General features: G+C 46.6%; 1 pseudogene; it reads right to left on the bottom strand.

The window, feature by feature from the left end:
* Window positions 1-16,351: 16,351 nt before the first annotated feature.
* Window positions 16,352-20,307, bottom strand: LOC123492625 (annotated as a pseudogene).
* Window positions 20,308-22,058: the final 1,751 nt, after the last annotated feature.

The raw sequence follows: 22,058 nt of genomic DNA, 5'->3' as shown, positions 1-22,058 counted from the left end.
GAGAACAGGGATGAGAGAGAGAGGGAGGGAGAGAACAGGGATGAGAGAGGGGGAGGGAGGGGAGAACAGGGATCAGAGAGGGAGATGGGGAGGAAGGGAGAGAACAGGGATGAGAGAGAGGGGAGGGAGGGAGAGAACAGGGATGAGAGAGAGAGGGGGAGGGAGGGAGAGAACAGGGATAGGAGGGAGGGAGGGAGGGAGAGAACAGGGATGAGGGAGAGAGGGAGGGAGAGAACAGGGGGAGGGAGGGGGAGAACAGGGATCAGAGAGGGAGATGGGGAGGGAGGGAGAGAACAGGGATGAGAGAGGGGGGAGGGAGGGAGAGAACAGGGATGGGAGGGAGGGAGGGAGGGAGAGAGGGAGGGAGAGAACAGGGATGGGGGAGGGAGGGGGAGAACAGGGATCAGAGAGGGAGATGGGGAGGGAGGGAGAGAACAGGGATGAGAGAGAGAGGGGGGGAGGAAGGGAAGAACAAGGATGAGAGAGAGAGGGGGAGGGAGGGAGAGAACAGGGATGAGAGAGGAGGGAGGGCAGGAACAGGGTTGAGAAGGAGAGAGAGTGGCGGGAGGGAGGGAGGGAGGGAAGGGGCTACAGTAGGATCCAGTCTTACGGTCCAAGACCTTCTGTATAATGAGCCAAAAGAGACTGAGCCAAGCTCAGAGAGTTAGACACACACGGGAAGGAGGAGGCATATACTCATTCATTAATACAAACGGAGGGAAAGTGGTGAAGAAAGTCACACACACACACTCACACACACAGCCTAAAAGAGGCATACTCACATACTACACACAGACTCATTGACCCAATCAGGAGAAAGGAAGGAAGAAACACACTCAGGGAGAAAGTAAGAGGGGCAGAAACACACACAGAGAAGGGAGCCCTGAAGAAGCAGAGCGGCCTGGATTGAACCCACAGGCTCCCCTCCTCATGGTCCTCACAACAGCTAACAATTACACCCCCCTCCAATCCACCATTACCCTGGATACTCTTCTCCATCTACCCCTCTCTCTCTCTTTCTCTCTCTTTCTCTAGCTCCCTCTCTCTTTTCCACGTCTTTCTCTCTTCCCTCCCTCTATTTCTCTCTACTTCCTTCTCTCTCTTTTCCCTGTCTCTCTCCCTTCCCTCTCCTACTCCCCCTCTCTCTTTCTCTCTCCCCTCCCCCTCCACCCCCATCTCTTTCTCTCTCCGCTCCCTCTCCACCCCACCCTTCTCTCTTCCCTCCCTCTCCTACTCCCCCCCTCTCTTTCTCTCTCCGCTCCCCTCTCCACCCCCCTTCTCTCTTCCCTCCCTCTCCTACTCCCCCCTCTCTTTCTCTCTCCCCTCCCTCTCCTACTCCCCCCTCTTTCTCTCTCCCCTTCCTCTCCTACTCCCCCTCTCTCTTTCTCTCTCCTCTCCCTCTCCTACTCCCCCTCTCTCGTTCTCTCTCCCCTCCCTCTCCACGCCCCCCTTTCTATCTTCCCTCCCTCTCCTACTCCCCCCCTCTCTTTCTCTCTCCCCTCCCTCTCCTATTCCCCCTCTCTTTCTCTCTCCTCTCCCTCTCCTACCCCCCTCTTTCTCTCTCCCATCCCTCTCCTATTCCCCCCTGTCTTTCTCTATCCCCTCCCTCTCCACCCCCCTCTCTTTCTCTCTCCCTCCCCTCCCTCTCCTACTCCCCCCCTCTCTTTCTCTCTCCCCTCCCTCTCCTACTCCCCCCTCTCTTTTTCTCTTCCCTCCCTCTCCTACTACCCCCCTCTTTCTCTCTCCCCTCCCTCTCCTACTCCCCCCTCTCTTTCTCTCTCCCCTCCCTCTCCTACTACCCCCCTCTCTTTCTCTCTCCCCTCCCTCTCCTACTCCCCCCTCTCTTTCTCTCTCCCTCCCTCTCCTACTCCCCCCCCTCTCTTTCTCTCTCCCCTCCCTCTCCACCCCCCCCTCTCTTTCTCTCTCCCCTCCCTCTCCACCCCCCTCTCTTTCTCTCTCCTCTCCCTCTCCTACTCCCCCCTCTCTTTCTCTCTCCCCTCCCTCTCCTACTCCCCCCCTCTCTTTCTCTCTCTCCCTCCCTCTCCTACTCCCCCCTCTCTCTTTTCTCTTCCCTCCCTCTCCTACTCCCCCACCTCTCTTTCTCTCTCCCCTCCCTCTCCTACTCCCCCCTCTCTCTTTCTCTCTCCCTCTCTCTCTACTCCCCTCTCTCTTTCTCTCTCCCTCCCTCTCCTACTCCCCCCCCTCTCTCTTCCCTCCCTCTCCACCCCCCTCTCTCTTTCTCTCTTCCCTCCCTCTCCCTCTCCTACTCCCCATCTCTCTTTCTCTCTTCCCTGCCTCCCCTCACTCTCACTCTTTCTCTCTCTCTTGCCTTCTATCGCATTAAACCTTATTTAGTTAACCTTATTTAGTTCACCTTACTTTATTTAACCTTATTTAGTTAACCTTAATTTATTTCACCTTATTTAGTTAACCTTGTTTAGTTAACCTTATTTATTTAACCTTATTTAGTTAACCTCTTGTACAGTAGTTGGTGGCAAAGAACAGCTTTAGGATCCATACATGTGTTTGACAGCTCTCTGTGAATTCCAGTTCTCCACAAGACGAGCCCCCATGTATGACAGCAGAGAGCGCAACATTTATTCCACATTTCCTCTGACTGGAGGAGAAAGAAGATCAGCCAAAATGTACTCTCTGATTTCACGCATATGATGACAGCAACATGCAATAACGCAGAGCATAACCCTTGGTTTTATGAGACTTGGCATGTCAGCCCTCTCGCTTGTTCCTTCACTCTCTCTCTCTCTCGTTCCTTTTCTCCTTCGCTCTCTCTCTCTCGTTCCTTTTCTCCTTCGCTCTCTCTCTCTCGTTCCCTTTCTCCTTCGCTCGCTCTCTCTTGTTCCTTTTCTCCTTCGCTCTCTCTCTCGTTCCTTTTCTCCTTCTCTCTCTCATTCCTTTTCTCCTTCGCTCTCTCTCTCTCGTTCCTTTCTCCTTCGCTCTCTCTCTCTCGTTCCTTTTCTCCTTCGCCGCTCTCTCTCTCGTTCCTTTTCTCCTTTGCTCTCTCTCTCATTCCTTTTCTCCTTCTCTCTCTCATTCCTTTTCTCCTTCGCTCTCTCTCTCTCTCGTTCCTTTTCTCCTTCGCTCGCTCTTTCTCTTTCCTTTTCTCCTTCGCTCTCTCTCTCGTTCCTTTTCTCCTTCGCTCTCTCTCTCGTTCCTTTTCTCCTTTGCTCTCTCTCTCGTTCCTTTTCTCCTTCACTCTCTCTCTCTCGTTCCTTTTCTCCTTCTCTCTCTCTCATTCCTTTTCTCCTTCGCTCTCTCTCTCGTTCCTTTTCTCCTTCGCTCTCTCTCTCTCGTTCCTTTTCTCCTTCGCTCGCTCTCTCTCGTTCCTTTTCTCCTTCGCTCTCTCTCTCTCATTCCTTTTCTCCTTCACTCTCTCTCTCGTTCCTTTTCTCCTTCTCTCTCTCTCTCATTCCTTTTCTCCTTCTCTCTCTCTCTCATTCCTTTTCTCCTTCGCTCTCTCTCTCTCGTTCCTTTTCTCCTTCGCTCTCTCTCTCTCGTTCCTTTTCTCCTTCACTCTCTCGCTCTCGTTCCTTTTCTCCTTCGCTCTCTCTCGTTCCTTTTCTCCTTCGCTCTCTCGTTCCTTTTCTCCTTCACTCTCTCTCTCTCTCTCTCTCTTGTTCTTTTTCTCCTTCGCTATCTCTCTCTCGTTCCTTTTCTCCTTCGCTCTCTCTCTCGTTCCTTTTCTCCTTCACTCTCTCGCTCTCTCGTTCCTTTTCTCCTTCGCTCTCTCTCGTTCCTTTTCTCCTTCGCTCTCTCTCGTTCCTTTTCTCCTTTGCTATCTCTCTCTCGTTCCTTTTGTCCTTCGCTCTCTCTCTCGTTCCTTTTCTCCTTCGCTCTCTCTCTCGTTCCTTTTCTCCTTCGCTCTCTCTCTCGTTCCTTTTGTCCTTCGCTCTCTCTCTCTCGTTCCTTTTCTCCTTCGCTCTCTCTCTCGTTCCTTTTCTCCTTCGCTCTCTCTCTCTCGTTCCTTTTCTCCTTCGCTCTCTCTCTCGTTCCTTTTCTCCTTCACTCTCTCTCTCTCGTTCCTTTTCTCCTTCACTCTCTCTCTCTCTCTCGTTCCTTTTCTCCTTCGCTCTCTCTTTCTCTCGTTCCTTTTCTCCTTCGCTCTCTCTCTCTTTCCTTTTCTCCTTCTCTCTCGCTGTGTATGACTGTGTGACTGTTTATGTGTGTCTATCCCCCTTACCCTACTAAAGTCAGAGCTCAAGGTGAGACACAGGAGAATAACCCAACACATGAATTGATAGATAAAACATCACCAACACACTGAATGTATCTCCTGTACTCATGGTCAGTAGAGATAGTGTAGTACACACAAATCTTATGCAGCAACCTGAAGTCTGTGGTTCAGGGGTTAAATCCCTGCCTTCCATCCACAAGGTTGTGGGGTCAGATCTTCCCTCCGGTGCTTTGTGTATGTTTCCACAATTCTCGATGTCAACCATACAAAGAGAAGTGTATGGTTAAATTTGTGGTTAAATCCCTGCCTTCCATCCACTAGGTTGTGAGTGCGATCCTCATTTGTTGTACATTACTGGAAATGTCTATGTCCAAATTACGAAGAGAAGTATTTAAAGCTGAATGAGCCTGTTGCTCAGGTGTACGGATCTCACCCCATAAGTACAGGGTTGCACGTTCAAACCCAGTTGCAGCTCTGGATCATGGACTCCGCTGCGGAGTGAAGCAAAGGCCACTGGGAGGGGATGAGTGGCTACAACACTAAGATGGCCAGAGGGCAGTGGTGTGCATTGGCCGGAAGGATGTGATAAGTAGAGGGGGTTAAACCCTGGGGTCACCCCCCTGCGGCTCCTGAACAGTATCCTCCAGCAGTTATGTGGAAAAAGCTCCAAGAAAAATGTTGTCAAATTTCTCCCCATAACAGCTGCTGTACACATGAGAGGGGACCCCAGGTATTGACCCAATTCTCAGTGCCACCACATTGACTAGCCCTGCTTGGATTTGATCGTACAATCTCATGCATTGGGGGCAAGAGCCTTACCACAGGGCCATGAACCCATTCACATTCTAAACACTTCTCTGCATAAATGTGTCATGAAGAAATGCTGAAACACAAAGCACTCAGGGAAAAGGGGCGGGGTTTGACCCCACAACTTCCTGGATGTAAGGCCATCCCCTTCCTCTTAATGTACCTGCGCACACACAGACACTATCAACATCATAAGTGGAGTGCATGTATTATTTTGATGGTTAGCTGCACCATTTAGATTGTACATCCATCGCCAATTATATAAATGTTCAATATTTTTGGTAGCTGTACTTCTTGGTCAAATGTACTTTCACTCTGTAACTCCGACTTGTTGACTGGTCCTTGGTGCCCAGTGTAGGAGATTTTTTTATTTAATATTAAAACATACAATCTACTTGCAGTGAAGCCGCTCAATATCTACATCACATTCAGTCATCTAACAGACTCCCATCCAGAGCGACCCACAGAAGCAACCAGGGTCAACGCCCTGCTCAAGGGCACGTCCACAGATCTCCCACAAGGTCGAAAACGGGGACCCGAACCAGCGACCTATCAGCCACCGGACCAAGCTCCCAACCGCCAGGCCACCAAGATCCCCCCCACAGTTCCTGGAGAGCTGCCCTGCAACCATCCGAACTGCGATGATTGTATGCCCAAATATTCAACATTTGGTTGGGACAAGAATTCTGTACAAGAATTTTAGCTGAAAAGCAACGAAGTCTTGAATCTTGCGTCATTTTATATATCAACTTGGTACATCAAAAATCTCTTCCAAACTATTTTGCAATCTGTATGGCACAGCTGTCAACATCCTAGTCCTCAAATGAAACTAGTATACTTTCCTATTTATGCTATTTTTATTCCTCCACCAGTTTCGATCCTTTATATTGGGCAGACAGACCAGTTCCCTACCTCCTCCCACTGCCACCTGCCTCCTCCATTTTTGGGGTAATGCTGTAATCAATTGGTTTTAATCTTGGATTGAGCAGACCTTCCCATACAATTCTGATAACTCCATGAAAGACATAACTCTACCATTCCAATTTCATTTAAAAACAAAATACCCTTTTCAAACATATTTTCCATAAATACATGTCTTTTATCAACCAGCACATTTGAGTTCAGCCGTAATATTTGTTGTAATATTTGTTCAATCATTTCAGGGGGATGAAATTCAAATTGTAACCAGCTCTGCAGTGCTTGTTTGAAAAAGAGAGATACTGTAGCATTTTCAATTAATGGAAAATGAGTCATGGCAGTCTGCACAAAGGAAAAAAGGCCATTTTTAAACAATGGATGAGCTTTTCTTAGTAATCTACTTCAGAACCATTTAGGGTTCAAGTAAAACTTTTGTAAAAGTGAAGCTTTTAGAGCGAGGTTTAGTGCTTCTAGATGTAATCCCAACCCACCCAGGTCATATTCATTATATAGATCGGCTTTATCTTGTCTGGTTTAGCATCCCGATAAAGCAAAATATTTTTGCTCATATGATTTGAAAAACAAATCATCGGGAGTAGGTGGAGTGAACACATGTTCATTCTGCAATGTGTTGCTCAAAGAAATCAGACAGCATTTTCTCAACTGTCAGAAAGAGGGAGACCATGAAACTTGAAAAATAATTTTAATTGAATTTGAACTGAGATATTCTACAGACTGTGGTTACAGCCTTTCTTTGAGGCCATTTCTGAATTCTAAACCAAATGGGTCAGGCTATCTTTTACACTACGGTGGAAAACGTTGGCCCTCCGCATGTTAGGTTGAGTTACATTGGGGACGTGGGAAGACTGGGGCCGGGATTCAATGTCAGTGCAACTAAAAGATCTCTTTCTCTCTCATGCACACACGCACGCACACACAAACACTTGTGGCAATCAGCAACGTCCTGGGGAGGCTTTGCTCCTGACTAAGCCAAATCTCCCAGAGAGAGAGAGAGAGACATTAAACAGCATGCAGCTCTGAGGAACAACAGAGGCATTGTCCCAGCCAGTAGGGGAACGTTACGGTGTTGTTTATTTTAGAACCTCCCCTATTCTCCTTCTGATCCCCCACTTTCACACCGCTGTGCCAGTCCCTCTGACAGGACGGCTGGAGCGTGTGTGTGACGTGAAAGACTTTGTGTGTGTGTGTGTCTGCATACATTTGTGTGTATATGTCTGCGCAAGTGTGTGTTTTTTTCCACAGAATCCCTGATGTTTCTCAGACTGATCAGTCATTGTGTGTGTGTGTGTGTGTGTGTGTGTGTGTGTGTGTGTGTGTGTGTGTGTGTGTGTGTGTGTGTGTGTGTGTGTGTGTGTGTGTGTGTGTGTGTGTGTGTGTGTGTGTGTGTGTGTGTGTGTGTGTGTGTGTGTGTGTGTGCGCGCGCCATGAAAGAGATTGTGTGTTTAATAGGCTGCTCCTGGCAATCTGCACTAAAAGTATGACGTCACCAACACAAACCCCCTGGCTGTGTGTGTCATGGTAGTCCCTCTACCTTACACAACACCAGATACATGGTTATAGTGCTGCACATACTTGTTCATTTGGGAAACAAGGCAAGCATACAATATTAACATGATTAAAGCAATCTGTTTTGAAGGAGCTTTGTGTTCTGTTCAAGCATTGAAAAGCCATTTGTTTTCTGATTGCATTTGAATAGAAGAGATCCAAGTTTCCTTCAAGGAAGAATTAGTAATTTGCCGAGATGTTTTCTGAAGATGGTTTCATAATCAGTTATGTAGGATTATAATATAATATAGTGCATTGAAACACTTTAGTGATGAAATCACTGACAAAACGTCATAATTTGAACTTGAAATATCAATAGAGCTACACAGCTCTCTCTCCTCTCCTCTCCTCTCCTCTCCTCTCCCTCTCCTCTCCTCTCCTCTCCTCTCCTCTCCTCTCCTCTCCTCTCCTCTCCTCTCCTCTCCTCTCCCTCTCATTGTATGAAGGGGTCCTTCTCTTCCTTAAAGGAGCTGTCTCCCATGAAAATCTCACTTTTCATATTCTGTTAAAAAAGTTCCTATTCTGTTAACTCATACCTAAATAATGTTGTTGAAAGCATAAATTGGAGAGAAAAAAACACTTCAAAAACCCCACCTCAAACTTGTATCTCAAACAGACTTTTTAAAAAATGGGTATGCTTGCCATTTCCTCATAGAGGATGATGTCATCCTATGGAGAATTTACATTTAAATTTTTGTCATTTAGCAGACGCTCTTATCCAGAGCAATTAGGGTTAAGTGCCTTGCTTAAGGGCACATCGACAGATTTTTCACCTGGTTGGCTTGGGGATTAGAACCAGCAACCTTTTTGCTCTTACCCACTAAGCTACCTGCCGCCCAACAACAGAATGAGCTGGCCAATGAGCGTTCTACTCGCCGTTATACACCCACACCATTCTGTTGTTGGGGTACGCCCACACCATTCTAACATACTTAATTACAATTTTTTAAAGGAAAACTTCACTTATATTATAATTAATTATAGGTCATATTTCATAGAAATCTGGAAACCCTGGACAGTTACTTTAACAATGTGAGAAATGCTGTCAGATACTGTAATCATCTCATCTGTCGCAAGTTAGCAACATCCCCAGATGTCATCTGTCGTGGGCTGTCCCCAGTTCTTGAGGAAATGTGTGTGTGTGTGTGTCGTAGTGTAGCCTATGTTGAATGTCTGTGTGTGTGCCATAGCTTAGCCTATGGTGTGCGTGTGTGCGTACGTCCCCGTAGCCCATGTCCTCACTCCACAGCTCAAGGATTACATCCAAGAACGCCTCGTTCCCTAGAGGAGCGTTGGTCCCATGTGGCCTACAGATGGTGGGAACAGAAAATGGGCACAGGGTTGTTATCGCTAACACTATGGAACCCAGAGAGGGATTGGGGAATGTTTGGGAAGGGGTTGGAAAACGTTTGGCTTTAACTCAGGTCCAATCAGCTCTGTGCTTTAACATTGGAGACTAAATATAGTTTGCATGTTGTCAACGGTCTAAGCCAACCCAGTCTGTTTTGCCCCATAGTTGCACACGCGTCGGTTTTGTTGCTAAACAACCAACTGTCTATGGCTGGGACCTTTATGTTTGCTGGTTTAAGCTTAAGGATAGCTCTGTTGGCTTCATGCTTAAGGATAGCTCTGTTAGCTTCATGCTAGCTCTGTTGGCTTCATGCTTAAGGATAGCTCTGTTAGCTTTATGCTAGCTCTGTTAGCTTCATGCTAGCTCTGTTAGCTTCATGGTAGCTCTGTTAGCTTCATGGTAGCTCTGTTGGCTTCATGCTAGCTCTGTTGGCTTCATGCTAGCTCTGTTGGCTTCATGCTAGCTCTGTTGGCTTCATGCTTTAGGCTAGCTCTGTTGGTTTCATGCTAGCTCTGTTGGCTTCATGCTAGCTTTGTTGGCTTCATGCTAGCTCTGTTGGCTTCATGCTAGCTCTGTTGGCTTCATGCTTTAGGCTAGCTCTGTTGGTTTTATGCTAGCTCTGTTGGCTTCATGCTTTAGGCTAGCTCTGTTGGCTTCATGCTTAAGGATAGCTCTGTTAGCTTCATGCTAGCTCTGTTGGCTACATGCTAGCTCTGTTGGCTTCATGCTTTAGGCTAGCTCTGTTGGTTTCATGCTTTTGATTTCTAATACCCATTTCAGACAGAAGATGTAGTATATTACCTGTAAACAATATAAGGCTATGTTTATATGACCCTCTTTCTTTTCAAACATAACCTTTTTTTTACCACTTTCTTGCAGGTACAGTGCCTTCAGAAAGTATTCATACATTTCCACATTTTGTGTTACAGCCTGAATTCAAAATGGATTAAATATTTTATCTCACCCATTTACACACAATACCCCATAACGAAAAAGTGAAAACATGTTTTTAGGCATTTTTGCAAATGTATTGAAAATGAAATACAGAAATATCTCATTTTTTGTAAGTATTCATATCCCTGAGTCAATACATGTCAGAATCACCTTTGGCAGCGATTACAGCAGTGAGTCTTTGCACACCTGGATTGTACAATATTTGCACATTATTCTTTTTCAAAATCTTTAAGCTCTGTCAAGTTGGTTGTTGATCATTGCTAGACAGACATTTTCAGGCCTTGCCATAGTTTTTCAAGCCGATTTAAGTCAAAACTGTAACTAGGTCACTCAGGATCATTCACTGTCTTCTTGGTAAACAACTCCAGTATAGATTTGGCCTTTGTCTTTTAGGTTATTGTCCTGCTGAAAGGTGAATTAATCTCCCAGTGTCTGGTGGAAAGCAGACAGAACCAGGTTTTCCTCTAGGATTTTGCCAGTGGTTAGCTCCATTCCGTTTCTTTTTTATCCAGAAAAATTCCCCAATCCTTAACGATTAAAAGCATACTCATAACATGATGCAGCCACCACTATGCTTGAAAATATGGAGATTGGTACTCAGTAATGTGTTGTATTGGATTTGCCCCAAACATACCACTTTGTATCCAGGGCAACAAGTTAATTGCTTTGCCACATTATTTGCAGTATTACTTTAGTTCCTTGTTGCAAACAGGATGCATGTTTTGGAATATTTGTATTCTGTACAGGCTTCCTTCTTTTCACTCTGTCATTTAGGTTATTATTGTGAGTAACTACAATGTTGTTGATCCATCCTCGGTTTTCTCCTATCACAGCCAATAAACTCTTAACTGTTTTAAAGTCACCATTGGCCTCATGGTGAAATCCCTAAGCGGTTTCCTTCCACTCCGGCAACTGAGTTAGGAAGAACGCCTGTATTTTGGTAGTGACTGGTTGTATTGATACCCCCATCCAAAGTGTAATTAATAACTTCACCATGCTCAAAGGGTAGGTGCCCTTCTTTGCGAGGCATTGGAAAACCTCCCTGGTCTTTGCGGCTGAATCTGTGTTTGAATTTCACTGCACGACTGAGGGACCTTATAGATAACTGTGTGTAGGGTACAGGGGTGTGAATACTTTCTGAAGGCACTGTATACCCTTTTATGCTTATCAGTGGGTAACTGCCAAATTGGGAGGGTCGGGGGTTTTGTTAAACTGTGGGTGCTGTTTGCATTTCAAATTAGGGAGGCGTTAAACAATGGAAGTGTTAATGAATTTACCTGAAAAGAAAGCAGAGAACCATTCACCCAGACTCGATACCTGTAATTTCATTACAGGGTCTGTGAAAAATGCAAAAATCATGTCTAGGTCTTTAGGTGGCTTTTAATTATTTTTTCCCCCTTTCAGATTTAGCAAAAGCTGGTCTAAAAAAATCAGTCATGGTAAATGTGGGATTTTTATGTGTATGAAAGGGATATGAGTTTAGTCTGAACCTTGTAGAGCTCTGGAAGAGACAGGATTTAATTTGCCTTTTCTAAATAAAAGCCTCTTTGTTTGCACTACGCTCCTGTCTCCTGTGTCTTTACCTTTGAGTCATTGCCTATGCCCGATCCCCAGACCACGTTAAACCCCATGCACTGTCACGGGCACCCTATTCCCTATATAGGGCACATTTAAACCACAGCCCTATTGTAGTAGTGCACTATAATGGGCATAGGGTGTCATTTGGGATGCAGCCGAAGGCACCTTTGCCATTTCAACAATAGCCCCCTAACACACCCAGATCCTTGCAGGAAGCCTTTCAAATTGTTTTCAGTTTCTCGCCCTGAGGAACGGCAGAGGCGGCCATTACTGCCCTAATCAAAACCAGATGTGGCCAGGCCAGAATGAACCGAACCAACAAAAGGGTGGGGAGGAAGACTGAATTCTAACCCTTCTGAGATGGAGCGATTCCAACGAAACGTTTCATCTGTCCAGAGGATAAATACTGTAGAACAATCCATCCCCCCTTGTTGACAACTTGTTTTTTGTTTTCTTCTTTTGTGCAGAAACGGTTGATAATAGTAAGAGACATGGCAGAGAGGGGGAGGTGTATTTTGCTGATGCAGATCGTTGCTGCTGCTGGCCCCCTGCAGCGGTGCGTTAGAGAGAGCAGGAGAGGGGGAGACGTTCTCCAGCAGTACTCTTGGCCAGTTAGGGTGGCATTTGATCTGGGCAATTGATTTGATGAGGCTTTTTACATTTTTTAAAACTTAATTGAACCAAATCCCATTGAGGTCAGAAGACCTCAATGGAGAAAAAGAGCTTGCAAAGGCTGTCATGATGGTGACATAAGATAGGTAATTAGCTACTGGTCTTGTGTACTGTTTTAAACAACTACCAGGTAGGTAGACTCCCCCTTACAGATATGTTTTCATCTTTCAGAAGAACAAGTGTGTGAACACAGGGTGAAGTTTGTAAACAAAAACAGGAGGTAGATATTGTTATGGTGGGTTTGATTGAATTTCAGCCTAGCTGGTCAGCTAGTGTTACCAGAGACTCTGGCTGTATCCCAAATAGCACCCCTATTACCCTATGGGCCCTGGTAAAAAGTAGTGCACTACAAAGGCAATAGGTGCATTTGGAACAGGCTGCTATAGGGCCCCAGGAAGCTCCTACCGTGCTCAGTGAAACCAGGCCCCATGCAAATAGCAGGATGAGTCAATATCCCGCTATTGTGTCCTGCTCTGGGACCATAAAGACACACAGACCAAGGATGGGGGGGGGACAAAAGAGCTTCAGCCATGTCTTAGGCTTATGCAGTCACACATGAACAGACGTAGTCACACACACAAACCCAGACATGTCTACAAACAGGCAATCTCATAGACTGTCGCAGACAGACACACGGTCAGGAGACAGACACAGTCACAGACAGACACACACACGGCATGTGTCAGCTCCCCCAACAGTATTTGAGATCATTGCTTGCCTGAAATGGAACCAATGGAATAGTCCCAAAAGAGCAAAGCCCCACCCATCAGGCACTCCAGACAGGCTCAAGCTAATGCTCAAGGTACCATTTGAACCCAGGTCTGGATACCTGTACCAGAAGTAACATAACTCCATGACTCCTTCAAAGAAATAAAAACCTAACCTAGACAGCTGACTGCATTTAACCCAAATGCGTCTTCCACATTTAACCCAACCCTCTGAATCAGTGAGTGGGGCTGCCTTAATCGACGTCATCGGCGCAATTGTTGTTGGGGGTTAATTGCCTTGCTCAAGGGCAGAACAGCAGATTTTTTTTCACCTTGCCAGCTCAAGGATTCGAACCAACGACCTTTCAATTACTGGTCCAAAGTTCTTAACCACTAGCCTACCTGCCGCCATATAGCTAGTGGCCTAGCAAAGGTCTGGATAGAGTAAAAAAACATGACTTGCCACCTTAGAAAAGCTATATTTCTGAGAGGGAGATTCTTTGTGAAGAGGACAGAGCACAGAGTGCATTTGAATGGCACGGTGGACTGGGTCTCTCCTCTCTGATTTCTAAAAGCCACAGGATGCCATATGGCTGCTTTCTATTAAAGCTCACCACATGCTTCATAGAGCTAGGCCTACGAGATCAGCTACAGCCATGATTCATCATTTGTCCTTCGTCCCAAATGGCTCCCTATTCCATATGTAGTGCACTACTTCTGACCAGGGTACATAGAGCTGGTCAAAAGTAGTGCACTATGTAGGGAAATAGGGTGCCATTGGGACATAAGCTGATATTGTCCTGGTTTCAGTTGTCTCTCAGAGGAGATTCAGAAAACAAACTCTAGTCTCCAGGCAGCCTCACTCCAGGGCACGTTGTCCATGAGAACATACAGTACACTGATAATACATTTACTCAGGAATAATAATAATAATAATAAATAGTTTTGATGATGGTGCTTTTCTAGATGCGCTCAAAGCAGGGGCAAAAGTCGCCCCATCCACAATTAACGTGCTGCCCCAACCTGGGTGATGCACGGCAGCCATTTGTGAACCAGAAAGCCACTCATCAGCTTTCACAATGAAGAGGAGAGGGTTATTAGGAGTCAAGGGATGATTAGGTGGCTGTGATGTTATGAAGTCAGGTAGGGAATGTAATACACCGGGGTTATCATACGATTATTGATATGTTGCACATATGATTTTGCATGTAATAATAAGCAGACACTTATGCTGAGCAAATCTCTTGTCCAGGCCCAATTATGGTAGCCTGGTCCCAGATTGGTTTATGCCATCATGCCAACTCCTTGTCAAGGAGTTGACATGATAGAATATACAGATCTGGGACCAAGCTACATTTATGGATCCTACTGTAATTCCTGTCACATTCAAGCTATGACAGTCTTTGAGAGTCATCACCAAAGTTAGAACTACTATTGCTACACCGTGACACGGCTTGACTGTAAAATGCAACTGTCATCATTTAATATTGCCACATTGTAAATGAATGCCTATATAAAAACAAGTACACCACCACAACAAAAGCATTTTTGATAAACATTTTCCCATTTTATTTCTTAAATATAAAACCTTTCCCAGTTGGACAGGGCTGAATGAACAACATCATTATTAAAAAGCCCCAGAAAATCAAGACTATTGTGGTAGAGCACAGTCGGCCCTCCTGCCCCAAGTGTCAGCTGATCCGGGTCTTCTCTTGGGCTTAGAGACTGTGTGGAGTAGAGGAGACCTTTAAATTTGAACCCAAAACCAGGGGAGTGCTACAGCACAGAAGACACCCTCCTAAATAGACAGCTATATGGACAGGGACCAGATAATTCATCCACCTGACAGGTCAGGTTACACAGGTGCACCTTGTGCTGGGGACAATAAAGGCCACTCTAAAAAGTGCAGTTTTGTCACACAACACAATGACACAGATGTCTCAAGTTTCGAGGAGCGTGCAATTGGCATGCTGACTGCAGGAATGTCCACCAGAGCTGTTGCCAGAGAATTGAATGTTAATTTCTCTACCATAAGCCGCCTCCAACATTGTTTTAGAGTTTGGCAGTACGTCCAACCGGCCTCACAACCGCAGACCACGTGTATGGCGTCATGTGCGGCGAGCAGTTTGCACAGTGCCCCATGGTAGCGGTGGGGTTATGGTATGGGCAGGCATAAGCTACGGACAACAAACACAACTGCATTTTATTGATGGCAATTTGAATGCACAGAAATACCGTGGCGAGATCCTGAGGCCCATTGTGAGGCCCATTTCTTTTAAGGTATCTATGACCAACATATCTGTATTCCCAGTCATGTGAAATTCATAGATTAGGGCATAATGAATTTATGTAAGACTGATTTCTTCATATGAACCGTAACTCAGTAGAATCTTGGAAATTGTTGCATGTTGTGTTTATATTTTTGTTCAGTATAAAATCTGATTTCTATTCTAATTCATGCTACCAATGGGTGCTGAGAAGGTTCTAGAATTCAATCCAAGAGTCCTAAAATGATTTAGAATTAATTCCAGTTCTATGAAGGAGCACAGCATTCCCATGCCCCTCCCCTTCCTTTGTTCCTAAATCTGAATGACTGGTTGAAACAGGCCTTAGATTCCTCATGAGAGCTAGCAGAGAGCTGGGCCCAGGACGGTGCTCCCTCACTCACTCACTATACCTCGTAATCTACGGTACATGTCATGTTTGTGCCTGCACCTCCTAGAAAACAACATGACACACACAACACCTAAAACACACTGTGCAAAAACTCTTTGGTAATCAGATGAGTTTGAGAGAGGGAAAGAAAAAGAAAATGGAAACACAACACTATCCAACAACTGAGATGGGTATACAATTTTTCTAATATACATATTCCAACAGTCAGGTAACAGAGAATGGAGACTGCAAATTCAATAAATTAGACAGCGGAAGATGAATTGCAGATATTAAATCCAGCAGTTGTGTTCACAGAAGTAAATAAAAAGAAAATCTAAATCAATGAAAAAAACAAAACAGTGTTATTCTGTATTATAAACAAATCAAAAGGAATCAAAAAATGGCCCTTAGTCATAATTAAAATTGCTTTCATCTAAGTCAACCTTTTTCAATAATGAAATGTTTGTTCGTATCAACCTCCTGTAAACATTCACAATCAAGAGTCCAGTTACGTTTAGAGCACTGCTGGTCTGTGAAGACCACAATGTCCATCTTCTCCACACACAAGACAAACGTTGCACCATTTGCCCAATACTCTCAAATGCCAAGAGTCTGGTGAACCAACGCTGGTCAAACTTGGCCTTCATTAGCCAATACAGGAAGACCGGAGAAACTCCCAGCGCATTGGTTTAATCTACCAACCAATCATCTCCCACAACACGCCTCACAGTCGTGGTGATTCGCTAAAATTAAATGACGACAGGTACTTTACTCAGTAGGTCACTGCCATAGAATTCTATGGTCACTCCCACTAAGGCAAACTTTGAATTGTTGATATCCCAGGTTTATATGTGCAATAACCTGGGGACGAGGGTTACTGTCCAAATAACACAGAATGGTCTTTATTATTAGACTGGTAGAATAAGACATCAGAGCACTTCCTTCTTGTTACCAGAGTTACGGTAGGCTCATCCAAAGGAATATTCATCATCGATATTCTTTATTTTTCAGCATTAATTAAAACATATTTTAGAGTCACGTTTGTCTCAGTCAGTTCAATGTTCACGTGTTGTTGTTTTTTTCTTAAAAAAGCATATTTCCAAAATATATCCATGTAAGTATTTTTTGTTTCTGTAAAAAATAAATTAGGTAGTTAAAAATGCCGCTAAGACAAGTCAGAAGAGGGAAAGACACCCAGGCCTGGGGGACCCCACATACTGGTTTTTGTTCAGTCCTGGCCGGAGTGCTTTCTCACGCTGTCCTGAGCGATTCGTTATTTGAGCTCCCGAGCTTCCGAAGCCGTGGTCGTTCTTTTCGAGCTACAGTTCAGCCAGCTGCTGTGTCGAGCCGTGCGACGAGGCTTTGGAGCCCAGGCACATCTTGTATTGGTTGGCCTCAGGTTGGGGGTCGCACACTACTGGATGGTGAACGTGTACGATCCCGGGTCCGTGCTCGAACAACCGGATCCCTGATTGGACAAATTTGTTAAAGAGGTCCACGTCCTCCAAGCCCCATCCTTGGATGGAGGTGTCAAATCCCCGGCCCGACCAGGTCGCCCTTGTAGACGCAGACGATGCCAAAGCCGTAGTGGCGCCACAGACCCGTCTTGGCGGTGAACACATAGTGGTTCTCACTGGGCACCTTGCCGGCGTATACCACCTTGGTCAGACTGGCTGAAGATGATGGGGGAAGTAGGTCTGCTCCCCCAGGACTGTGTTACCCCCTGCACCTCTTGAGGAAGTCGGTGGTGAAGAGCAGGTCCACGTCGCAGTAGAAGAGCAGCGAGTCGTTGGAGAAGTGGGCCGAGCCCACCTCCAGAGCCAGGGCCCGGGAGAAGGGAGCCCGACACGGGCTGGATCTCCATCTCGGCCCGGGGGTACTTGATGTGGTACTCCCTCATCAGCTCCACCTGCTTGACCCGCTCTGTGTTGTTGTCGGTGCTGAAGAGGAGTGATGAGCAGCTTGATTCTGGTTGGGGATCAGGGCACACCCGCTCTAAGTTGGACATAAAGCGGACAAAGATGTCGTTAAGCGTCCGGATAGCGGCACCAGTATGTTGACCTTGGCCTCCTTGGGCTCCTTCTGGTCCTGGCTAGAGCTGGACAGCTTGAAGGCACGAACATCTTGAGGGGAGTTGGAGAGGAAGGACAGGAGTCAGAGTCCTGGTTGATGCTGCTGGCGAGCGCCTGGCGTCCATCTCCTCATCCTCTGAACTGGATCTGCAAAGGTCTGCTGGAGTAGGCATGTCTCCTCACCGGCACCGCGTGGTCTTCCCTTTGTGCTTCTTGTAGAGGAGCAGCAGGTCAAACACGTACTCGCCCCATACATGGGGTTGACCCGCTCGTAGCCGTATTGGATTTCCTTGAAGTCAATCACCCGTCCCTCTTGGCGTTGGCGTTAAATCATCTCCATCACCTGCATGATGATGTCGTCCAGGGCCAGATGCTGGGAGGAGTCCATTCCGCGAGGGGGTTTGACCGTCAGACGAGGAGAACAGGTACCCGTCCAGAACTCCCACTCCAGGACCTCCTCGCGAGCCGAGGTGGAACCTCATGAAGGATGGAGGCATGCCCAGCTGCAGGTCCCTCGGCTGGGCTCGGCGGCCCCGTAGCGCCCCATCTGGACTATCTCGCGGTGGAGCTGGGACGGTGCGGATGGCGCAGCTGGGCGATCTTGCGGCTGAGCATGTAGCTGTGCAGGCGGTACTGGTAGGACGGGTTCTTGTTGGGGTGCAGGGTGATGGCCCGGTGGATCTTGCTGTTGTGGAGGTCACGGATGTATCCCTTCTTGTTGGGCTCAGTAGTTCTCGAGAACAGCTGCTGCATCTGGGGAGGGAAGAGGGAGACAACGGGTGAGTAAGCATGTTATATCAACTACATGTGGCACAATATAACACTGTTGCATTATATAGACTAGGCCCTGTGTGTGGAGTGAGTGTACAAAAGTTACAACGCATACAGAGCGCACTCTAGGAAAAGAAAATCTGCCCTCTAAAATGTGAATATAGCAAAAAAATATAGCTTGATCCCAGTTGACCCCTCTCTGCTGCACACTGTACTTGTATACCGCGCCACTGACGATTTATTAAGATGGATGTCTATATGAATGTAAACTCCTGCAGCCCAACAGAGATGTTATTTTTATCAGACGCCCCGCAGCTAATGCAAAGGGCAAACTAGAAAGGCCTAAGGGCGAATGCCTTCTGAGGTGAGCTCCGAGCTTACAGAGCCCTGGGCAAATATTGACCAGGGGAGCGGGAGCCCCGACGGTTCGAAGGAGTGTTGACTCACGCAAACCTGTTGAGGCTTTACAAACCTAATGTTCCCCCGAATCACAGGGTGCCGTGTGAGTAAACATGCGGGACAGCTAAGGCTGAGGCCCCTAGGCAGCGCACTCAGCGTGGGCCAAGAAGGAAGGGTCTGTGTTGTTGACCAATCCAATGAAGGGAGCCCTTAGAGGTCTATTTAGTGAAAGACGGGCACTGCTCGGAAAAAAGGTACTGCTCTGGAATGCAGCCACACAAACCCACTCCCCCGGGGAAAGGCAATACACATGAATCGGACAGGACCGCACAGAGGCCAGGCCTGATACCTAACTAGCGTGTGTACGGCTAGGTCACAGGAACTGCACTGAGTAAGCCCCTGTTTCCTTTCCATGGCTCTGCCCTGCGTTGCCAGCACCTAGGAGGTGGCACGTGGCCAACCATAACACTGCTAGCAGTCTGTTATCAATGGAAATCTTGAGCAAAACCCCAAGCTTTAGGAGTGTGAGGGGTCAGGTAGGCTATTACATCAGAACCAAGGGGCCGCCAGCATGGCAGCCTTACACACATTTATGTTTAAAATGAGCATATCAAAAATATGAATGTCGAAGAATCGTAATCTAGAAATAGACTATACGGTTCAGTAGCCAACCCTTACACGTGTGTCCATGTTTTACTGGTTCTGAGGTAACTGGCAAATAAATAGCCTTCTTTGGGACACCAGACGAGAGGGTGCACCCCTATAGTATAAAGTGGCTTCCTCTCTCACGCCTCCTTCCCATCATCTCTATAGTATAAAAGTGGCCTCCTCTCCACGCCTCCTCCCATCATCTCTATAGCATAAAGTGGCTTCCTCTCCACGCGTCTCCTTCCCATCATCTCTATAGTATAAAGCAGCTTCCTCTCCCACGCCTTCCTTCCCATCATCTCTATAGTGAGTAAAGTGGCTTCCTCTCCACGCCTCCTTCCCCACTCATCTCTATAGCATAAAGTGGCCTCCTCTCCCACGCTCCTTCCCATCATCTCTATAGTATAAAGCGGCTTCCTCTCCACGCCTCCTTCCCATCATCTCTTTCCATACACTGGAGAAATCAGGTGGGTACATGGAGAACGCTCAACTACTTTCAGATGTTTTTAGATTTCCTCTCCCACTCCTTTGCTCTGAGAGGTGGGCCAAATGAAGATCTCCTTTGCTCTGGAGAGGCGGCACACATGAAGATCTCCTTGGCTGAGAGGTGGGCCAAATGAAGATCTCCTCTGCTCTGAGAGGAGGCCAAATGAAGATCTCCCTTTGCTCTGAGAGGTGGCCAAATGAAGATCTCCTTTGCTCTGGAGAGGTGGCCAAATGAAGTTGCTGGGGCCAAATGAAGATCTCCTTGCTCTGAGAGGTGGGCCAAATGAAGGAGGAAGATTAGAAGGCGCCAGTTAAGAGTACTGAGACGCACCCCCAGCAGGTAGGCCAGGTCGGGTTGTTCTGAGTGCCCAGCTGTGAGGCAGCAGACACTCAGCACTGCAGCCAGGCCAGTCAACCAGTCAGCCAGTCAGCCAGCCAGCCAGTCAGGATGTTTCACTCTCTCTCCCCCCATGGGCTTCCCCATCATTACCGCCTCTAACGCACCTGACCTTTGATCTTCCACGCCTCCATCAGCAGTTGTGATTCAATAGAATAGATTATTCCAGTCATTAACCCCCCATAACACACCGCTCACAAGCCTCACATCAAGCCACTTTCATCTAATCACCCTGAATGGCTCATTAAGAAATAAAAAGGAAGAAAAATCAAGGTAAGTTATCACAGAGTTTTAAGCTCCTCGTGTGTTGTGTCAGCAAACACCCACATCAAGCGAGCTTTGTGAAGAAGGTGGAGAACCTCAAGCTCTCGGGTGATGGACAGATAAGCTAAATGCTGAAAAAGCATCCTATGTGTTTTATGCCAGGTTTTAACAACCTATTGTATTCAGACCTTCTGTGTTCAAACGCTTCAAAAATCTTGGGAAAATACTTTTTTCTGTGCTTGATTGAGTTCGCATGGTGCAATGTAACCAACGAATAGTGCAAACCCATCTAAGGCCGCCAGCAAGCTTGATCAAACGCTTAATGCATTTGAAAAACGTCAAATACTAGTTGAACCCAGGTCTGATTGTAGTGATCACAACAACTGGTGGAAGAGCAGAGGCGTCGGAATAGACGGCCCAGGAACAGAGACAAAAGGTTCCCCTAATATACAACCATCTCTTCAGGCACTTAATCAGGAAGAGATCATATCTGGACACACATTCATGATGAGAGTTCAGTAGCTGTATCATATCTGGACACATTCAGATGAGAGCTCAGTGCTGTATCATATCTGGACACATTCAGATGAGAGCTCGTGCTGTATCATATCTGGACACATTAAGATGAGAGCTCAGTGCTGTATCATATCTGGACACATTCAGATGAGAGCCTCTCAGTGCCGCATCATATCTGGACACATTCAGATGTAGATCTCGGTGCTGTATCATGTATCTGGACACATTAAGATGAGAGCTCAGTGCTGTATCATATCTGGACACATTCAGATGAGAGTTCAGTGCTGTATCATATCTGGACACATTGACCAGATGAGAGCTCAGTGCTGTATCATATCTGGACACATTCAGATGAGAGCTCAGTGCTGTATCAACGACACATCAGATGAGAACCAGTGCTGTATCATATCTGGACACATTCAGATGAGAGCTCGGGTGCTGTATCACATCTGGACACACTCAGATGAGAGCTCAGTGCTGGGTATCATATCTGGACACATTCAGATGAGAGCTCTGGGTGCTGTATCATCATATCTGGACACATTCAGGATGAGAGCTCGGTGCTGTATCATATCTGGACACATTCAGATGAGAGCTCAGTGCTGTAAATGTAGAATTAGTCATGCCACTGTCATCTTTCCTTCCCTGCTAAGTGTTTATCTCCTAGCTTCCTTAAAGTCAATATGGACGCCACTCCATCAAAACAAAGCAGAGGGAAAAAACAAACAGTGCTATCAAACCGACAAGTCCATTACAAGAGGGCAACACCATCGCAGGAGGGACTAACATCTCCCCCGAACAAACAAGAGTGATTGTGGAGCGATTGCATTCGGAGACGGGTGATATAATTGTCTTCTTGGACCGCGCTACTAGGGGTTTAAATCAACACATTACGCCTGGATGGAAGAACCCTGCAAAGTAATGTGAGTAGATATGCACTCTGGGAGGTTTAAACCTAGCCGGCACTCCTATTCCCCCGGGGAGTGCACTACTTTTGACCAGAAACCATATGGCACCCTGGTCAAGTAGTGAGCTGCATAGGAGATAGGTTGCCATTTAGGACGCTGGCTGGGTAAGCGTAAGTGACGGTTCCAGTCTGGCCTAT

This window comes from Coregonus clupeaformis, chromosome 15, assembly GCF_020615455.1.
Source record: "Coregonus clupeaformis isolate EN_2021a chromosome 15, ASM2061545v1, whole genome shotgun sequence".
Lineage (NCBI taxonomy): Eukaryota > Metazoa > Chordata > Actinopteri > Salmoniformes > Salmonidae > Coregonus > Coregonus clupeaformis.
The sequence above is the reverse complement of the archived record's forward strand: the minus strand, read 5'-3'. Positions and strand labels throughout refer to the sequence as shown.